Source organism: Ambystoma mexicanum, chromosome 1p (genome assembly GCF_040938575.1).
Source record: "Ambystoma mexicanum isolate Mex_15411 chromosome 1p, UKY_AmexF1_1, whole genome shotgun sequence".
NCBI lineage: Eukaryota > Metazoa > Chordata > Amphibia > Caudata > Ambystomatidae > Ambystoma > Ambystoma mexicanum.
Genome location: NC_090921.1, coordinates 631,807,823 through 631,828,216, shown reverse-complemented (window position 1 = coordinate 631,828,216; position 20,394 = coordinate 631,807,823). Strand labels below are relative to the sequence as shown.

General features: G+C 46.7%; 1 protein-coding gene across 9 annotated transcripts in view; it reads right to left on the bottom strand.

The window, feature by feature from the left end:
* The window catches only part of LOC138577572 (zinc finger protein 3-like), a 216,326-nt gene extending 196,618 nt beyond the window's left edge, over positions 1 to 19,708 (bottom strand). For 2 of the 9 annotated variants that reach the window (XM_069649637.1, XM_069649644.1), the window contains exon 1: positions 19,339 to 19,485. The gene's annotated coding sequence lies outside the window, so the exon portion shown is untranslated. Of the gene's footprint in view, positions 1 to 18,974; positions 19,187 to 19,338; positions 19,486 to 19,603 lie in introns of those variants that run through there. The other 7 variants (XM_069649645.1, XM_069649638.1, XM_069649641.1 and 4 more) reach the window with 5 other exon arrangements.
* Between the last annotated feature and the right edge of the window lie 686 nt (positions 19,709 to 20,394).

Below are 20,394 nucleotides of genomic sequence, written 5' to 3'. Positions count from 1 at the left end.
CAAATGGAAAACCCTGTAACAGATTGTCCAGAACCATCCACCACTGGAGCTGAAACCTCAGATCCGGGAGAATGGCAATTGTGACTTGTACATCTGGGAATCCGTCCTTCAAGAGTGGGACACCCACTGTCGCGTATGCAGATGTGCCCATGGGACTACAAAGACACATACTGCTATGTGTTCCCGTACCCAGACAACTTCCCTGGCTGTAACCCAGTCCTTGCTCAGCAAAAGTCCCAAAAGACACTGCAGGCGCACTGCCCGGTTGAGTGGCAGTAGAACCCACCCCTACACGGTCCACAAAAGGGCCACTATATATTGCAGATCATGAGCAGGCTCCAAACAAGATTTATCACAATTTATGTGGAACCCCAGAGATTTCAGCACTCCAGAGCCAATTGTTACTTGCTCCATCACCAGCTCCATGGAGGAAGCTTTGAGTAACCAGTCGCCCAGGTACAGAAATAACTATCACCTGGCATGAAGCAGTGCCACCACTGGACCCTACACCTTCGTAAACATCTGTTAAGCGATTTTCCAACCAAAGGGAAGGGCCCGGAACTGGAAATGCCTGACAAAAAGAATTATATCAGATACTTCCAATGCAATCTCTGAAACGGCACATGAAAGTACACGCCGTAGAGATCCGGGGACTGTCCAAATCCTCAACCAACAGGATGATCTGTTGCAGACTCTCCATGTTGCAATGCAGAGTCTGCACAAATTTGTTCAGCCTCCTGATGTCCATGATGTGCCAGAACTTTCCATTTGGTTTGGGCACCACAAATATAACAGTAGAACCCCCTGGCCCACAAATTCGATCAGGTACTCCCACCGAACAATCCCATCCACCCACAAGTCAGAATATATGGCCCGCCTAGCTGACCAGAACCAACAGAGCCTGGGCCCAACATATTTGGCGTCAGGACTTTTGGGAAGGTGCCGGAAAAAAGGGTTTGCCAGACTTCTGCATCCTTCTGGACAGACTTCCACCATGAGACTTATGAACATTTCCCCTGGACACCACAGGACTCTGAAACTTGTTACGGCTGCAACAAGCCCCAGCCTGGTGCTTAACCTCAGAGCGATGATGAAGCTTGTCAGCTTGTCAGCTTGTTTAACCACCATGAAGACATTATGGACCCTGTCCTCCAGGGAATCACTAAACATCTTGCCATCAAAAGGGCTTTTCAAGGCACCCGCCTTCTGATGCCCAACAGAATGTCAGTCCCAGAGGGGCAAATGAAATAGGGCTGATAAATCAGCACCCATGGTATATGCCACAGCATGAATCCCATCATTGCCAAATCCAAAAGGAGCTCCACCTGTGACTGCATAGCGTGTAGCAGGGGAGCACAGACCACTCCTTCCTTCACAAGCCAACAGCCGAAAACCACCCAAAGCCGTCTCAGCCGTGTAGGAAGCGTACATCGCACCCCGAAGGCCATGTGTGCCCCTGTGTGAGGAATTTTCAGAGCCTAATGCACTTTGTCGACTGGATCCCAAACGGCCACCTCCTTTGCCACCACTGACAAGCGACATGCCAGGTTCAACGAGCCTTGAAACACTTGTGTATAGGCGCGTTATAAATGCCATCTATCATCACGGTAATATTCACCTTGAGCACTTGTGGAAGCTCACTCTCCTCCCCAAGTAGGGAATAACGTTTAGCCATGAAGCGAAGAACTGCCGCCCTTTCAGGCTCCCACCAGTCGTTGAGACCTTCCCCCCCGAATTTCAGGGATCAATAGTACCCCTGTGCCTATAGTATGTGTAAACTGGCATGGAGGAGGCCGGGTTCCAGATGGGCAAGAGAGCAGATGATGAAACCCCCATGTATTTCTGCCATCTGCACAAACACATTCGTCAGTGCCTCCTTATTCAGATACTTTCCTTTATGATCGTCCGCATCGACGAGCACCGCAGAGCAAAACGAAGAGGACTCCCCATCAGAAAATGAAGCTGCTGACAGCACCAGAATCTTGGATCGTCCAGACTTAATCCGCACACCAGCCTCCCTCCTGAGGGACTGCCTGCAAATGCAGACCAACAACATATGCCACAGTACAGGAGCGCTCATACGTTTGGAGGACGTACGCCAGTTGGAGTCTGTATGAGTAAGATAGGGAACTTTGCCTTTCAGGGCCACATGCTTCAGCTTACACCTTTTTCCAGGTGCTATGGTAGCCAGGCACAACAGGCAGAAACAGCAGACAAACCCCAGAAAATCGGCATATCAGCAGCAGAGACCACCCAAACATGCAGGAGGAAATCAAGAGCAGAGCACCAGAACAGACGACCAGCTGCAAAATGACTGAAGTAGCACCCCTTAAAATAAGGTAGCAAAGACCACCAGGTGCAGCCAGTTTCAAGCAGCCAAGCCCATGCCAGGGCCACCTCCTCCATGCACTTGGGCCATCATGTGACTAGCTGACCCAGTCAAGCAGCCCCAAAGCATGCAAGTGATCACCAGCAAGAAGCCTGGTAAAACCAACCAGTGTCATGCCTGCTCACAGCCCCTTCCCCAGCATCCAAAAGCGACAAAGCACCAAAATGCACATATTATATATCAATATCCTATGGGCAGTGCGTCAGCGGGAGCCCATGGCAACACAATGGATAAAAGGTGTGTGGAAGCTCCATCACAAACATTTCATTTTTTTGTTATATGGCAAGGACCTTGTGGAGACACCAGCCCCGCTGGGATCTCTGCCAGGTCCAGAAACAATGAGACTCTGCCCGTAGATGCGGTCACGCCACCCACGTCCCAATCTCGGCACAACCGATAGCACTGACAGGGACTGGAGCAACTCGGCATCAAAGAGGGCAGGAAGCCCCAGCTCTCTACACCTCGTATAGGTGGCAAGGGCCCCACCACCAATGATATGATATGGCATTTATAACGCACCTGTACACAAGTGTTTCTAGAGGTGACAAAACAAGGATGGGTGGGGGGGCCAGAGGGAGGACAAAACAACAATCTAGGCCTTGCGTCATATCGCGCAAGGGAAGGGGGGGGGGGGAGTGGAGAAGTGCAGGCAATCAAAAATCGAGCCAACAGGTGGCGCATATGTGTAGAGAGAGGGGACTGTAGGGTTACAGATACAGACCAAAATGCTTGGGGGGGGGGCAACTTGACTGGCAGGGACCTGGGTCCAAGTTCAGAGGGTGGCTAGGTGACCGGTGTGTGAAACAAACAGGTGCTTGCAGAAATCGGCCAAGCTGGAGCAAGGATGTCTATGTGGTCCTTGATGGTTCTGGAACAACAGGAAAAAACCTGTTTTGACAAGACTTTCATAGATCAGACTTGTCTAGAAATGTTGTCGGGGGTGAACAAGGGAAAGGAAGAGAAGAGGCAGCCATAGGAAGGCCAGGAGTGGTGGAGGAGGACGAAGAAGAGGAAGAGAGCGTGGACAGTATGTCCTGAGTTTTAGTGATGAAATGAGAAGCCAATGGCGTACAGAGGGTCTGGGAGGGAACAGGAGAAGTAGAGACTGCAGCAGGATTGGCCAGCTCCTTGCAGATTTTGAAGAGTTTGGGCGAGTTGTTACATGCTGCAGAGGTGCAGGCTTGGATGGGAGCTCTCTTCTTGGCAAGGACAGAGTCTGTACTGTCTTTGGAGCAGGCAGCGAGCCAGTTTGTCATAGGGTGCACCCGTGGCCCTCCACTTCCTCTCTGCCACCCTGCACTTGCTTTCCAAGGGTGACGAGGTCGGAGTCGTACCAAGAGTTGCACTTGGATTTGGGCTTCAAGCGGATCCTCATAACATGGGCAGGTACATCAAGAGTGTCAGAAATAGAAAGATGGAGGTTGGAAAGGGCTGGGTCAGCCAGAGGTGCAGAAGGAAGAGAGGAAGTAGCAGTGAAAGCCTCTACTGACAACCGTTTCATGGGTCGGATGACCAAGAAGGTAGGTGGCAGTGCTGGAGTCGGCTTGGCCCGAGGGGTAGACAGAGAGATGGGAGGAAAGGCAAAAGTGATCACCAGGAGAGATTGAGGTGGTCTGAGGAGATCAGAACATCCAGGGTGTGCCCTGTAGAGCTGTCAGGCCAGAGGGACAGTGGGGGTTTTGGGGGGATGGGGGGGAATTGTTAAAGAGTCCTGCAGAAGGAGAAGAAGCATCCAAGTGGATGTTAAGGTCTCAGAGGAGGAGAAGTTGACAGGTAGAGGTGAGGAGAGAGGAGGAGAGGTCCGCCCACTCAGCGAAAGGAGGCTACCTGGCCGGGCAGCCGGTAAATAGCAGCCACCGTGAGGGGAAGGCCAGGAGAGAGAGGGAGCCTGCACACCAGGCATTCAAAGGAGGAGTACCCCACTCATCGATGTCGGGGCTGACTATCTGGCCTGAGCCGATGAAGCCAATGAGGCCATCTACGCAAGACAGCCCAGCAGGGCCTGCAGAACAGGAGGCAGCTGAATCAGGCCCCCTGTTCAGCAAGGGGCCTGGGAGACCAACATCCCACCACCAAGCAGTCCGAAGCCCAGCAGGGAGTGAAGGGGCAGGGAAAGTTACAGGTGCCCCTCCAAGTACAAACGGGAGAAGAAATAAGAGCAGCATGTGTGGGATAGGTATAGGTGTTAGTTAAAAGAGGGAATGGATTCCTGAGCTGGAGGTTGGGAACCTCACAAGTGAGCACTGGGACAAGGAAAAGGAATGTGAAGGTAATGTAGAAGGTATAGCAGAAGGCTCGATTTAAACCGCAATGCTAAAAAGATTTTTCTGAGGGAAAAGTTGGAAAACAAAAGAGTCAAAATAGCTAATTTGTTATGAGAATATGCAAGAGCACATTTTTCTCTTACTTAAAAAGGTGTTCTAAGATCCCATAAATGGGGGCGGATACGGTTTACAAATCAACCCATGAGGAAGAAAAAGGTACCAAATGAGTAACTTTTCCTTATCCTATAACGGCTGGCGAGTAAGATGAAAATGTTGATCATTAGGTCTGCACTGACTGAGGAAACAACTCTCTAGGGTAAATCGTTCTGCATTTGTTTCCCTTTGGCACTTTAAAACTTGCAAGTGTACAGAGAGCTCGCCAACAAGGGCATGCCTCTCTGCCCCCCACTGCCTGCCCCCATAACTCAGTACTTCTGTGGCCCTCCCAGGGCAGCCTTACCTGGGCAGCTGCCTAAGGGAAGCCCCCTAGGGCAGCTCCCATCCATTTGCCCTGGGTGCCCGATGGGACATCATACACCTACAACCAGGAATGGTAGTACGGGCGGAGTGTACAGCCATTACTGTGCTCCGGAAAACCGTGCCACTGGTATATTACAAAAACCTGGTGTTGATTTCCAATGTGTACTCTCTAATTAGCCATGGTTAGGCACTTGGAAGGATTCTGTAGTTAGACAATATGTTACAAGGGTCAAAATGAAGATCAAAGTATCTGAGGTAGGATTATCTGCCACCAAGTCCACCACAATCTTTACTTGCCCCGCCTTATAGTATAGTTCAAACTGCGGTACCCTGAGGCCGCCTTCAACATGCAGCCTATGCAATAGTGACAACGCCATTAGATTCTTTCTATTTTGCCACAGGAACACTCAACAAATGCTATCCATAGTTTTAGAGAAGAGTCTAGGTACGAAGAACGGGACATTTACGAAAAAGTGCAACATCCTGGGCAGTACCACCATCTTCAACAGAGCTGCACTCCCCATCAATGAAATGGATAGTCTTGCCCAGAACTTCATGGAGCTCTCAACCCCCTTCAAGGCCCTCAGCGTGTTCTGTGCATGCTCCACCGCAGGGTCATGATATACGTTGACTCCCAAATACCTGAACGTGGTCACTTCACATCGTAAAGCGAGAGCCGGCAGAGCCCCCGTGTCTAATCTGCGCAGTCCTGATAAAGGAAACAAGGCTGACTTGGCCATACTAATTGTAATACCAGACAGTTTCGCAACGAGTGCCAGTGCTTCCAATAACAATTCCAAATTATCTGTGGGGTTCTGAATATACAACAGCGTATCATCCGCATACAGGGATATCAGATGCCTAGCCCCATCTATTTCGATACCCACCTCCATGTATTCCTCCCCGAGATATTGAGCAATAGGTTCCATGGCTAGGACAGAGCAGTGGCGACAACGGGCAACCCGGTCTTGTTCCTTTCTCCAATTCACATGCCCCTGTTTTTTTAACGCTAGCAATCGGTTTAGTATACACTAGCTGTACCCACTTGATATACTTAAGCCAAACACAAACAAAGTTGCATATAGCCAGTCCCATTTAACGGAATCAAACGCCTTCATCGCATCCAATGTGGCTATGGCGCACGATGTGTCCCAGGATGCTGTGCTATCTATCACGTGTTAGGCAGAATCACATGCAGTACCTCTTGGGAACACTACATGCAATTAAGACTACAAGTATAAGTACAATTTCACCTTTGGTACAAGCCTGTACTACAGCAGCCAGAATTATCTCAAGAGTTGAAGTGAGCAGTAGAACAAGTTACACAAAGGACCAACAAATACAGTGGTTCAAAAACACTTACTCAATGTTTCTTGGTAAAATATTATACTTTTATTTACACAGTCAGTTTGAAAACATTACACTAGCAAGAGCAGCTCAATATCACACACTAATACAACAAATACACAACCGGTAAGTAACTGAACAAGTTTTGCTCCCCTGAAGTGGGAGCAAAATGGCACTTCAGATACTTTAAAAAGGGGTAAAAAAATGTAAAAGGGGTAAAAAGACAACAGTACAAATACAGTCATAGGCAGGGCAAAGGGTTTCAGTAAACTACAACCAGTAATCCAGTTCATAGGCCTGGGCCAAAGTCAATGGTTCAGAATCTTTGTATAGGATAGCACAGTTCTGGTAGTAAACTGTTATGTCTTTGCCACGGTTTTTAGAAGAATTTGGCTAAGCGAAAAGTTTGACGAATGTTTAGGGAAGGACAAGCCTTAGAAGTCAGGAAAGTTTCACGCACTTTCTCCATGGCCGAAAAGATTTCCGGACAGCGTTTGCACAGTACCTTTTAAGTGAAGAAGAGCTGTAGCTGAGGCAGTTGTTCCTGGCAGTTCGAGCAGATCTTGCTGTTCCTGAGCTTCAGTCGTGGGGACAAGAAGGACGACGTCGGGAGGTTCCTACACTGCCCAGGGATGAGGCCACAAGCTTGGCAAAACGTTGTTTTAAGGTGCAAGTGCCTTAAAAGTCCACAAGCTGGTTTCCTTCGCTCAGGCTATCCGGTTTTCAACAGCACACTGAAGAAAATTCAACCAGATGGGGACAGTGTCCAGGTAGCTTGCGAGTTGGTTCTTCCCACCAAACTCGAGGGAAGAAGTTAACCTTGAAGGGCTTCTCTGTCAATGGAGTTTCAGGCAATTTGGACCTGCAGCAGGACTTCACCGGTCGTCCAGGAGTTGCAGCAGTCCTCTTCCTTCAGCTCATCTTCGGTTCTTTTGTTCAAGTGGTCGACTCTGCCAAAGGCCAACGGACAAAGGGACCAAACCTGGTTTGGCGCGCAGAGACAAACACAAGAAGGACTTTTCCTAAAAGAAATGTTTTTACAGATAGGTCTTGGGCGCCATATTGAAAAACATGGCTGACACGATTTTTTGCTACCTTTGCTAGCGGTCGTGAAAAAGCATGGTAGTTTGATCTAAACCACAGCCACCAGCCATTTAAAGTAGGAAAAGGTAACATTTGACTGTTACATTAGTGTTTTGACTATAAGAAGATAGTGTTTGCTGGGTCTGTAAATTTAAAGAGACTAGTAAAGTCAATTCAACTTTACCTGCTCTGGGAGACAGTAGTCAGTCCCAGAGAAGGTATTTATCTCGTCCAGCACTTCCACTATATGGGCCATTGGTGTCCGGGAACTCTCCTGATAAAGGTTCTGGTAAAATTCAAGAAACGCGTCATTGACACCCTTCATGAAACAAATCTTGGTTTCGTGTATGGGCCCCAGTTTGTCCTCCTTTTTATACAGCCACGCCAACAGGCGGCCTGGTTTGTCCCCCTCTGTGTTGCCTCTCATTTTATCTTGCAAAACTATGCTTACCCAATCTTTCCCCAACACTCCATGCATTTTTGTTTTAGCGCAAAGACCCTTGCATTCTTCTCTGGTAACGGCTCTTGGGATTCTTAGAATTGTCTCAAGCTTTCCTCAGCGGAGGACAAATCCCTACTTATGCTTGCTTGGACACCATTCGACCTGCTATGGCTGTTCCCCTGATCACTACCTTCACTAGGGACACTCCCCTTGTTATGTGAAACATGATCAATGATGCAGTCTTTGATGAAATAGCAAAATGGGGGGGGGGGTCTTGTAGTGACCGACTTCTGAGCCGCCATGTAGGGATCGGGACTCTAAGGGGGTACAAACTGCCGTTGTAAACTAAGCAGCGCATTATCCGACAACACTCTACCTTTGTACTGGCCATTTGTGATAAGTTGAGCTAGTTCACATCCTATAAAAAAGTAATCTATTCTTGTGTGCACAGAGTGTGGTGCCGGATAGTGCGAGTAGTGCCTGGCGTCCGTAAGTAGAGCTACCCAGGCACCCACCAGGGCGAAGGAGTCCAGCAGTGTCTGCAAGGTCCTAGCAGGCAGACCCGGTCTAGTATATTTTGTGTCTGATCTGTCCAGGAGAGGGTTTAGGTTACAACTGAAGTCACCTCCCCATATCATGTTGCAATTCCTAGAAGGGCCCAGGCTGGGGTGCAGGGTCTGGGAAAATTGAGCTGGCCCCTGGTCAGGGGCGTACGTAGTGATCAGACATGTGTCCACCTGCTCAAGAAGGTCCTGTACCACCACCATCCTTACCTCATTATCCGTTTTAATCTGGGTTACCTTAAAGTGTACGGAGGGCGCTATCCATATAAGGACGAATATGTGGAATCCAGGACCCGCCCCGCCCCCTTTTTCTTGCCAACAATGTTTGCTTATCAGCTTTGAGGTGTGTTTCTTGCAGCATGGGTATGTCCACTCTACATCTCCTAAGTTAAGAGTAGACCCTGTTCTTTTTCACATAGGCATTGGCATTCAAACCTCACATTCCACGTGAGAACGTGCACAGACCCAGTCATTGACTTTTCTCTCGCTCTACCGGGCTAATCCGCCCCCATTTGACAACCATCTACACTTTCTTCTGATGTGTTCCAAACAAATAGGATACGCTACCAGTCTCTCTTGACCTACGTACAGGCAACCCGCCCCCCAAAAGAAAACTTCCCAATAACCCCAAGAATAAACGTCCAGCTTGAGGCTAGTGCCCAGCAGATAGGCACAAAAACAAGTGCCCTAAAACAAGTGCCCCTAGGAAGAAAAAGAACTCAGGGGGTGCGACGGCAGCAGCCACGAGTACATTCTTCCTCATCATGGTATACGTTGCTGAATCCCTGCCATGTACAAAGAAAGTAAAAAAAATAGTTAGCAAGTGCAGACAGAAAGTTTGTTCCAGGGAGGCTCCTGCTCACAGCGCAAGATCTCTTACCTCAAGAGTGTCCACCCAGCATCTGTGTCCCTGCAGCACCGCCTCTCGCTTCAATCCAATCCAGTACCCTAGATGCTCCTGGCCACCGGTTGCATAGAGCTTCCTTTACATCTCTCATCAGAGTCACCCCCCTCTTTTCCGTGAGGGCCCATCTTCTCCCTGTCCATCGATGCTTGCGCGTCCTCTGCAAGGTCAAAGAACCAGGACTTGTTTTTATGGATAATTTTGAGTCGCACAGGGTAGATCAACATATACTTCAGGCCTGTCGCACAGAGCCTCGACTTGGCCGCTGAAAATTGCGCCCTGTTTTTCTGCATCTGGAAAGTATAGTCGGGGTAGACCGCCAGATCTGCCAAAGCTCTTCACAATTCACCCCCGTTGTCTGGAGTATGCTAATATTTTCTCCCTGCCCTAGTTCAGGGCCTTAGTGATGATCAGCCTTGGAGGTGCTCCCGGAGGGGGGCGTCAAGACAGTGCTCTGTGCGCACTCTCGGTTGTGAAGCCTTGCGTGAGGTTTCCAGGCCCAATCTCCTGAAGTAGCATGTTCTCAATATAAAATATAGGGTCAGCGCACGTAGGGTCAGCGCCCTCCTCCCCTTCAGGCAAGCCTACTATTCAAATATTATTCTTAATGGCCCATCCGCCCGCTTCTTCCAGTCTATTTTCCAGGAGGCTAACTTACTGCTGTAAAATATGGACATCCGCCTGCATCTCACATAGCGCTCCAGTGTTGCCTTTTGTTTGGGTCCCCAGGGCGACAGTGCGCTCTGCTAAATTTCGCACATCCTGGGGCAGCAATCTGACGTCAACTTGCACTGCCGCAATCTGCATGCCCATAGAGGCATTTAAGTCTGCCATCGCCTGCATCACCTGTTTATGTAGCTCCAAAGTCTCGCATCCTTTCTCCTGCGCTGGTTCCATGTCACTACCAGGAGTCTGTTGCTTTGCCCTGGCAAGGCCATCTTCTGTGCGTTGGCTTGGTTTCAGCTTAGCAGTCTTAGGAGGCATCGAGCCAGCTGGATCCTGGTGCTCAATTCCATCTTTGTTCCGCCCTAGCTCCTGCTCGAGTATCTGGGCATAGGTATACATGTAACAATTGAGACTGAGCACTAACCAAAGCTGCTCTCGTGTGCGACAGTTGCAAAGTCACACGCTTCTACTGGCGCAATTTATGTCACATGTGTCTTAGCCCCACAAAAGCCGTGCCCACTGCAGCGTGCTACTCGAAGTGTGCCCACTTGGGCTGCTGTCCCAAACCCTTCTAGGCCCTGCGTCCAATAGGACTACTGTCCCCGAGCCCGCTACTGCGACAAAAAATGGGCTAGCCGGATGTTGCTCCCTATACTGCAAGTGACAAAAACAGAACGCTGCTTGTGCTCAATCCCTCATTGTGTGGGGACCTCTAAGGCTGACTTGCGCTTTTCAAAACGTCAAATTCTCCCATGTACAACTGCCAGAAATCTAGCACATTTCAAAGCCTCATTATGAGTCTCCTGACTCATGTAGGTACGATAGTCCAAACAGGCTGAGAGTTTTTGACAAGCCAGCTGTGTCAGGCAAGACTCACATGGAACTGCCAGTGGCCTAATCCCATGTGCCTTTCAACAGCCCGTTGGGAAAGGTAGCTCAGTGGGTCAATAGCCCTGCCTCAGGGATCATTGTGTAACCTGTTAGTTAAAATTATGTTGAAGGTGAGTTGAGGTGTCTGCATCAGAGTTATGCGTTTAAGATGTAGGTAACATTCAATTGTAACAGAGCTGATTTCCAATTATCAAAAGTACTACTAAATGATCAGAACACACACATTCCACCAGGACTTCTATACCTATAATGGCTCAGAAGAAGCACATCCCAGCTGGGCTCTTATAATTGTGATAGCAAACAGTACTGGTAAAACATCTGCATTCAAGCAAGTGTTGCATCTGGTGAGACAAACTCTTGAAACTTTTGAACACTTATTGGTGCTATGTCGAAAGACACAAAGGTGAGGAAGAGCAACTCTGAACCTAAGCAATACAGGAGAACAAAGTGGGGGAACGAGAGAACAGAGAACATATTGGAATTCGAGAAACAGAAACAAAGACCAATGAGCTACGTAAGAGAGCACCAAAGAAAGTGAGAAGGGAATCAGAGGTCAATAATAGGACGGGCAGACAAACACACACACACAAAATAGGAGTGAGGAATAGAAGCAGAGCAAAATAGACAGACAGTACAATAAGAAAACACAGAACAAAAGCAGACAGGAAGAGCTGGAAATAGAGAATCCAGACTAGAGAAAGGCAGGCCAATAACATAATAGGCAGTGTGAGAAAGATTAAGGCAGTGTGCTTAAGAAGGAAAACTTAGATCCTGCTGAAGCAGGGAATCGCCCGATTACAAATGTTCCTTTTATATTGAAAATCCTGGATAAATTGCCTACTGTCAATATCAAGCCTTCGTCGATGAGCACGATATATTAGCTACCCAGCAGTCCCGTTTCCAGTCTAATTATGGGACTGAGACTGCTCTGTTGGACCTGAAATCATGCATCACTGGTCTTATCGATGAAGGCAATCCAGTTCTGCTGCTGCTTTGATCTCAATTGGCCAATGCTCCACAAAAGCATCAGCATGGTTTAAATCTTTCTTAGGTCCACGGAACATGAAGGTGACTAAAGACAATTCTCACTCCATTGCCTCCATATTACTCTGTGGTGTCCCGCAGAGTTCATGTCTCTCACCCTTGCTTTTTAACATTTACTCACGTCTTCTCTGCACTCTTCTGTCAGCTATGGGCATCTATTTTGCCAATTATGCTGACGACACGCAGATTGTTGTTAAACTTACTGGTGAATACCAAAAAGACTTGGAGCACATTAATCACATCTTTTCTGAAATTCAGAAGTGGATGGCGTTAAAACTCTTTGGCCCTCAACAACGCCAAAACTGAGTTATTGATTTTGGGCACGCCGCAGAGGTTAAAGAAATTGGATATAAAATATGATGGTCAACACGTTATTCATATATCGAAATCTGTAAAAACGTTAGGGGTCTTTTTTGACCCTCAACTGTCCTTTAACCGACAGACTAGTTACCTAAAATCTTCTTGCCAGTACTATATCCAGCTCTTGTGGCAGATACGCCCATACCTATCTAAAGACAATCTCGCACTAATCGCAGCTGCGATTGTGAACTGTAAATTGGACTACTCTAACAGGTCTCTTGATTGGCACTTCTCAGGCCAACCTCAAGACGTTGCAGGTGATTCAGAACAGTGCGGTATGAGCTGTGATGGGACTTAAGCGTAATATGCATGTTTCTGAGGCAAGGCGCAGCTTGCTTTGGCTGCCGGTTCAACCGCGGCTATATCACAAAGGGTTGACCCTTGTGTATAAATGCCTGTACTGTAAAGCTCCAGCATATCTCATTGCGAGAATAAAAAAGAAAATGGCTGGTCGTTTATTGCGCTCTAGTAATAACACCACTCTAGTTAAACCACTGCCCACTCTGAAGAGATCTGGGGGTACTAGTTTTGATTCCTGGGCTCCCGCCCTATGGAACACTATGCCCTAATATCTTGCGGAGAGCAATTTTTTGAGTATTTTTAAGAAAAAACTAAAAACCTTCCTGTTTGATATAGGTCAAGGTTAGCATTTCTTTTTTTCATGCGATATGAGTATTTGTCCCTTTACTCCAACCGTATGTATTTTACATCTGCCTTCTGCTGGTGGATTACTGGATGAATATCCGTCCTTCTTTTGTGCTCTTATGCTTTCTTTCCTTCTGAATCCACTCTCTTTCATGTTTTTTTGTCGTTCTGTCTTTTCTCTCTCCTGTGTGCGCCCTGAGGCCTTCCGGTTAGTGGCGCAATACAAGAACATAGATAGATAATCAAAAGGAGTAGCAACCACAACAGAAAACATGAAAAAACAGATATAGCCACAGTAATGGCATGAGCGAGGAAGAGGAGATATATCAACACAGTACAATGTAGGAGTGAAACAGCAATAACAGAATCCAGAGATGGGAGAGGCAGAGTGACAAAGCAACAGACCTCAAAACGTGGCATAACAGCACTTACAGGTGAGAGGCAGAATATCAGAAAGTGACACAGGGGAAACGGAGTAGCAAAGGGAACGGGGGATGGAGCAAAAAACATGAGTGGCTGTCAAGTAGGAATTACCAGGCAACAACAATAGGCCAGAGAGGCAGAGAAGGGATATCGGTACAGTGAGGGACTTGATTTATGATGTAACTAGCTGCCATCCATAGTAGTTCTTAGAGTTTTAGTGTCCAAGTATAATGAAGATGAAGCTGGGTAGTATGCATGTTAGAGAGAATTCTCATTTCTTTGCGAATTCACTTCAACCTTAAAGACCCTCATCTCTTTTGCAGGACTTTAGGACTTTTAAATTTCAACCCTGGAGTGAGTGAGACCTTTTTCTCGTGTGTTTTGACCCGATTTGAATTATAGGTTTCTTTTGTTTTAGGAGTCTTACAAACTCCAGAGGCATCTACTTTTTATATGGTGACACACAGCACCGTTAGTGCAGTGTCAGAGAAATCATTTAGTGCTGTGTCAGAGAAATCATTTAGGATTTCTCATCGGGTTAAATACCTTTTCTTATGTGAACTACTGTTCCCAAGAATAATACAGTGAAATTGACTTTACTTACCTTTTCTCTTTGTAGGTCCAGCACACACACCATCTTATGTGGAGTGCTGGGGGGGGGGGATACCTAGTAACCCCTTATCCAACATTCTCATTTAACATTTGTATGTTACCCTCACTACTTTCAATGGCTGGTGAAAGCGTTTTAATTTTCCTACCATTGTGCTTTTCTAACGCAGGCTGAATCCTCAGCTGCAGTATAGCAGCCATGGGTGACCATTTTGTCAAAATGGCCCCCGTCTTCTTGTGAGGTTTTTCTTGGCTTTTACCCAGCGTGCCAAGCCAGGTTTGAGCCCTTAGTTTGTTTTGTCTTTGGCGGGCTTCAGTCCTGAAACCCGCTACTGGCTCCAGAGTGTCTGAAAAGGCAGGATGTGAGGGAGGTTCCCGAAACTCCCCTGTCCTTTGTCTCTAGGAGTGCATGAATGCAACCAGTCCTGATTGGCCACCCTGCTGTTTGAGTGACAGCCTAGGCTGTGCATGAATGGGAGAGACTTGCTTAAAAGGCGAGGGTTTTTGGACTAGTGGCAGAGTCAACCACTGGGATAAACACCCAACCGTTAACGAAGCTTGCTGCATCCTCCTGGACCTTTGAATTGTCCGGTAAAACCCTGCTGCTGTGCTAAAACTCCCTTTTCTGAAGGGACGACTTCTTTCCTTGGGTTAGTGGGACCAATCAACCCTGGACCATCTTCCCCAATTGGCTGTACTCCTTTACTGCTGCAAGAACAGAGTGCCAGGGGTCGAGAAATCTGGAGTGCAATGTCTTCAATCCGGCCAAAAGCTACAGGAGTCTGCTAAGGACCCTACAGAAGCAGGACGACCAGAGCTCGAGTCACCTCACCAGAGTGCAGGACGCCCAACCTGTATTATAGATCAGCGGTGGGGCTGGTAATCCGAAAAAAAGCCTGTAGCTGCCGAAGACCTCAAAATTGCTGCGCAGGAGCCCTCCAGATGTCCTCTAGCGTGTCCCCACGACTGAGGCTCAGGAACCCAGGATCTGCATCGCTGCAACAGGACAGAATCCAGTTGGACCACTCTTCTTCAAACCAGAGCTACTGTTTAGACTTGGGGTACTTACCTCAGTGCCTTTAGCTGTGCTCTTCTCTGTTGAGACTTGCATTGGCTACTTTTGTTGGAGTTGATTGCAACTCTGCTTTTCACAAGTGAAACAGCTTGTGATTCTACCTTCTACAAAACTCTAACTCCGCTCCAAGACTGTGCTCCAATTGACTATGGCTGTCCTGGCTGCCTGCAGCCTTCTAGTCCACTGACTGATATTTCTGTCCCTCATAGGTGGTAACTTGTTTTTAAACTGTTATTGTTGGGAAAGGCTGGTCTAGACTTCATAAAATATAAGTCCACTCCCATGCCCCGAGAACCTGTTTAACCTTTTTACTTCCTTTAACCTTTCCTTTCTGCAACCTCAGAATCTGCAAAGTATAACTAGTAATATAAAAATGCCATTACTATCCATGTGAATTAAGCCACCTCTGTGTGTAAAAAGCATCTCTAAAGAGTATCCACTAGCTTATGCTGATTCTGGAAAAGTATATTTGATTGTTACATATCTTGCCCTTTTTAAAGAACGCTTATTTAAAATTGATGTTTGTTTATTAATTTGTATAGCGCACCTGACCCAAGGGTATATGGGCGCTTAAGCTTCGAGTTACAGGCAAAGTAGGTCACAATTGTACAGTGATGAAGCAAAGGTATACTTGACAGGATAGCAATTAGTGCATAGACAATAATATGCTGACATAGTGCAAAATACATTCTTGCAGTAGGTATGCATTCAATCATGGTAGGTTAATTGTTGAGTAACCAGGTGATGACCTTACTGTCAAATAAATAACTATTTATAAATGAAACCTCAAGTGCAAGTGTTACTTGACCACTTGTATTTGCGAATTTCATTGCTACAGCTCACATTTACCCCTCTTGAGATTGACTCAATCACAGTCAGACTAACAACTTGTGTAGTACAGACCTATAAAACAGTTGAACCGTGATGGGGAGGCTGGATTACCACTCAACTCATATGATTGTTATCAAAAATATATTTATTCAAGATCACATAAAATACACCATATCATATAGGCAATTTAAACTCATTACCCAGAAAACCAAAAGAAACAAGAATCACTCTTCCATCAATCATTCGCAGTCAAACCAACAAATGTTCACTTGCACATTCACACAAGGTGGCGAGAAGACGGCCAAACCTCAGAGACCTCTTCATCGCCCAACACACGAAATTTATACAATTAGTGGTATAACCCAAATAAATTCTCAGTTCATACACAAGTCAACATATAATTCATATAGACCTTTCTCATCTACATATGTTTTGGTCACAAAAGGGCCATCAATGGTGGCCACACAGTTCAAAAGGACCTTCTTCAGGACAAATATCATGGGTGGTTGTCTCCGCACTCCTGTTTTTCTTGTGTTGATGGAAGGTAAAAATCAACCTTCTTGTGGTTTCTGTCTCCCTACAAAGTATAAAACATTCATTCGTAATCCAGCCTCATTTCTCATATGTCAAAAGACATAACAAATTATACTAAAAAACAACCCGTAGTGGTTGGGTAGAACCCTTACTAACTAACCTCCACTGACCACGTAGTGAGGGTAGTATAGGTTCAGCGGAAATTAATTCCAAACATTAGAGAGTACTAGATTCTTCGGTCTACTCGTTCTTCCTGATGTCAAGGTGTCACCTATGGGAGAACAGCGTCTACCATTAGTCTGTAGCATTGGAATCAGTCCTGTTACCAATGATACTATTACCTCATGGAAATGTACCTCTTATATCCAGAAGGTGATTCTTCTGATTGGATAGCTGCGCCAAGAGGGGTTGTCGTATATGTGCTGCCGGGTTAGTCCGTCAAAAGCTGCATCTATTTCTAACTGGGAGTGCCTGTAACACACTACTGGCTGTAAATATAGGCAGGATGCGAGTTACCAATCACAGTGGAAGATCTATTCTTCGAAGACTTTATGTTTAGAAGTTATACTATGTATTACGGGCACTCCCAGTTAGAAATAGATGCAGCTTTTGCCTGAAGAACAGTTTGATGTACAGGGACCCTTATCAACGATTACTTCACACAGTGTTACTACATCAAGTCTTACCTAACAACGCATCAAGTTCTTTGTCACTAATGTTTTTGAACACAGTTTTAATTTTACGCACAAAACATATATTGTCAGACACTTTTTTTACGCTTGCGAAGGAGGAAACTCATTTTTACTCTTGAAATTGGATTTACTCTCAAGCCAAAATCTGGAGCACTGACAATAGCCAACTAATAACTTTAAAAAAAAAACAGCACATAGTGACAGTTTTTTTCCAAACTGATGCACATCAAAGCTCTCCCTCCTTCCCTTCAGCTCTCTGGCCGGCCTCTCTTGGCCCTCTTCCTGTTCCCACCTACAAGGCTAAAAACCAAAACCTCGGGGTCATCTTTGACTCCACATTCTCCTTCTCGCCTCACATCGCCGATGTCTCTAAGAAGTCACACTACCAGCTGCACCTCCTCAGAGGTATTCTTCCTCTCCTCTCCTTCCCCCAGAAGCTCACCGTCTCCAGAGGCCTGGTTCTCTGCAAGCTGGACTATTGCAACAGCCTCTATCTAAATCTGCCTGCCTCTACTCTCCGCCCTCTGCAACTTATCCAAAACAGGACTGCGAGATTTGTCCATGGCCTCAAGCACAGGGATTGTATCTCTCCAGAACTGAAATCTCTGCACTGGCTCCCAGTGGCTGCAAGGATTAAGTTCAAAACCCTCTGCATTATCCACAAGGCCTTCTGGGACCTGGGGACGCATTACCTTCAACTCCCTCTTCCTAAATACCTTCCTACTCGGGCTCTTCACTCATCTGCCTCCAACTCCCTCAGGGTTAGCCGTTTCTCCAAGCAACGAGTTGGGGAGGGCGATCTCTCTCTTCGGCAGGGGCCTCCCTCTGGAACAGCCTTCCTGCCTCCCTGAAACTTGAGGAGAACCATCTCCGGTTCCGGAAACACCTCAAAACTTTTCCTCTGCTTTCTCTGCCTCGCTCCCCTGCCGATTCTGCACTGGTTGCCTGGCTCCCTTCTGATCTTGGAGCCAGGTCCCGCCTTTTGAACACCTGCCCTGCCTTCCTGGCAACCCCCTGCACTTAGGGACTGGTTCTGTATCCCTACAGTCCCCCTCCCAGCACTTATGTCTGCTCTTACCTTGCACTTGCCACCATCAGGCCGTCTTATTTAACGTATTTATTCTTCTATCCCATGTACTGCGCTTTCCCTTCCCCCTGGCACTCTTCCCTTTTCCGTCGCACTTGCACGATCTGAATGACACCTGCCCTAGTAGGATCGTTGGTCTTCCACTGTTTCTCCCCTGCCTTGCCTCGTTGCACCTTGAAACACTTGTGTATAGGTGCGTTATAAATGCCAGATCATATCTTGACATTTATTCTCTCAATCACACCAAGCCCTCCTTCATTTTCAGATCTGCCCGTGCCCCTTGACACCACAAAACGAGGCAGTAGTGCGCAGTACAAGTCACCATAACATTAGACAGAAGTATGTGCGGCAACAAAAGTTATTTTGCTACAGTTAAATTCACTATAGCAAGTCATCGCCCTAACTATGCATACGCAAAATGCCACCTACTTTGTACATATCTAACCCAAAACCACAACTCCACATCCACATCTGAAGTTAACGTTGAGAAGGTTCACGAAAACATTGTAGACATTCGATTAGAAACAATTTATCATAAGTGCAGGATACCCATCTTTTCCTAGAGATCTCGCGTTACAATGTTGTATTGTTTTACCACATGCATGAAGTAGTGTCAAAGCACGGTAGACACTTTGAAGTTCATACCAAAACGCATCTGTGCATAGCCGTTTTATCCAGTTCCCGAAAGAGAACTTGCCGAGTTAATTTTCTCATCCCATAATGCACCTGTTCGCACAAAATGCGCTTGATGAAGCACCCTCGAATTCTCTAGTGTCCAACTCAATGTACTGGGCCCCAATTCCTCTCAAAAGGCCGTGCTACCTGAACCACGTCTCAAGACCATTAGGTCCGTCTCCAAGATATTATACAGCATTTCTGCAGAAGCAATTGACCTGTATTCTAGAGAGTAGGAGGGGGGGGGGGGGCGGGGGTGGAGTATTTCTGGGATTTACGGCCTTAAAGGAGACGAGCCCCACTTACAGGTATTGTCAAAAACCGCTTCACCTACCCCATCAAATCGTACCTTTCCTACTCCGCTTCTTTCTGCCGGTGCTGTCTCTGCATCCGGTCACCCGGAAACCTTAGCCCCCCCTCTTACAGTAAAGCCCTTTCCTCCACCAGTTGTTTCAAACCAAAGACATCGAAGCCGGACTGATGCTACCAATTGCCGTATAGCTCCTCCCACACCATTGCGTGGGTCGGCGGCCATGTTTGAACAGGGTGTTTACTGTTGACCGAAGGGGGCACAAGATATATCTGGAACCATGAGTTACCTTGACAACAAAGCAGTATTTTCAAACAGCTTCTCTAGGACCCTTTTTGTGGCTGGAGAAATCCATTGCTACGTTAAGGACATAAAAAAATAAAATAGCTTGTCGGTGTTATCCACTCGTTGGGAAAGGACAAGAACTGCATGTGCGGCAACCTAGATACAAGGAAACGATGGCTCATAGATGCCCTTAGAGAAACGGACCGAGCGACGCGTGCGTACGTCTCATTTACAGATTATTTCCGGACCGTACTACGTCTGACATCTTGTGATATAAATAAATTGCATCACTTTGGATGATGATGCCTGATTGCATTCGGTATTCTGTTGCTCAGAGTTGATAATATGGGCTGTTTCTCAATTAAAACTCGTGCATGGAACGAATTTGAGTGTCTGCCTCTTGGGTGCCCAATTGTGGGCTGTTTTGTTCCTTTTCGCAGCAAAGGAAATTATTTTAAAACATAAGTAGAAACAACGTGTCCTTTTCCTTTTACTGTTTATTTCCAAGTCATTGAATAGCCCCAGATTAAAATATGTATGGGGCTTAATAAACTATAGTCGAAGGCTGATTTAGCTCTTGTGCACCTGTATTATTCGTTATAAATGCAAGCATCCACCTAATGATGTAGATACCAGAGGCCCTTACCATGCCTCTGTTACTGTAATGCCAGAAAACAGCATCTTCAAATAACGAATGTAAAACTGCTATGAAAACTTAGCTGAACTACATTTCCCAAAACACTGGGTAAAAATGAGTAGTTTACACCAAAGCCATGTGTCTGTCCACACCAATCA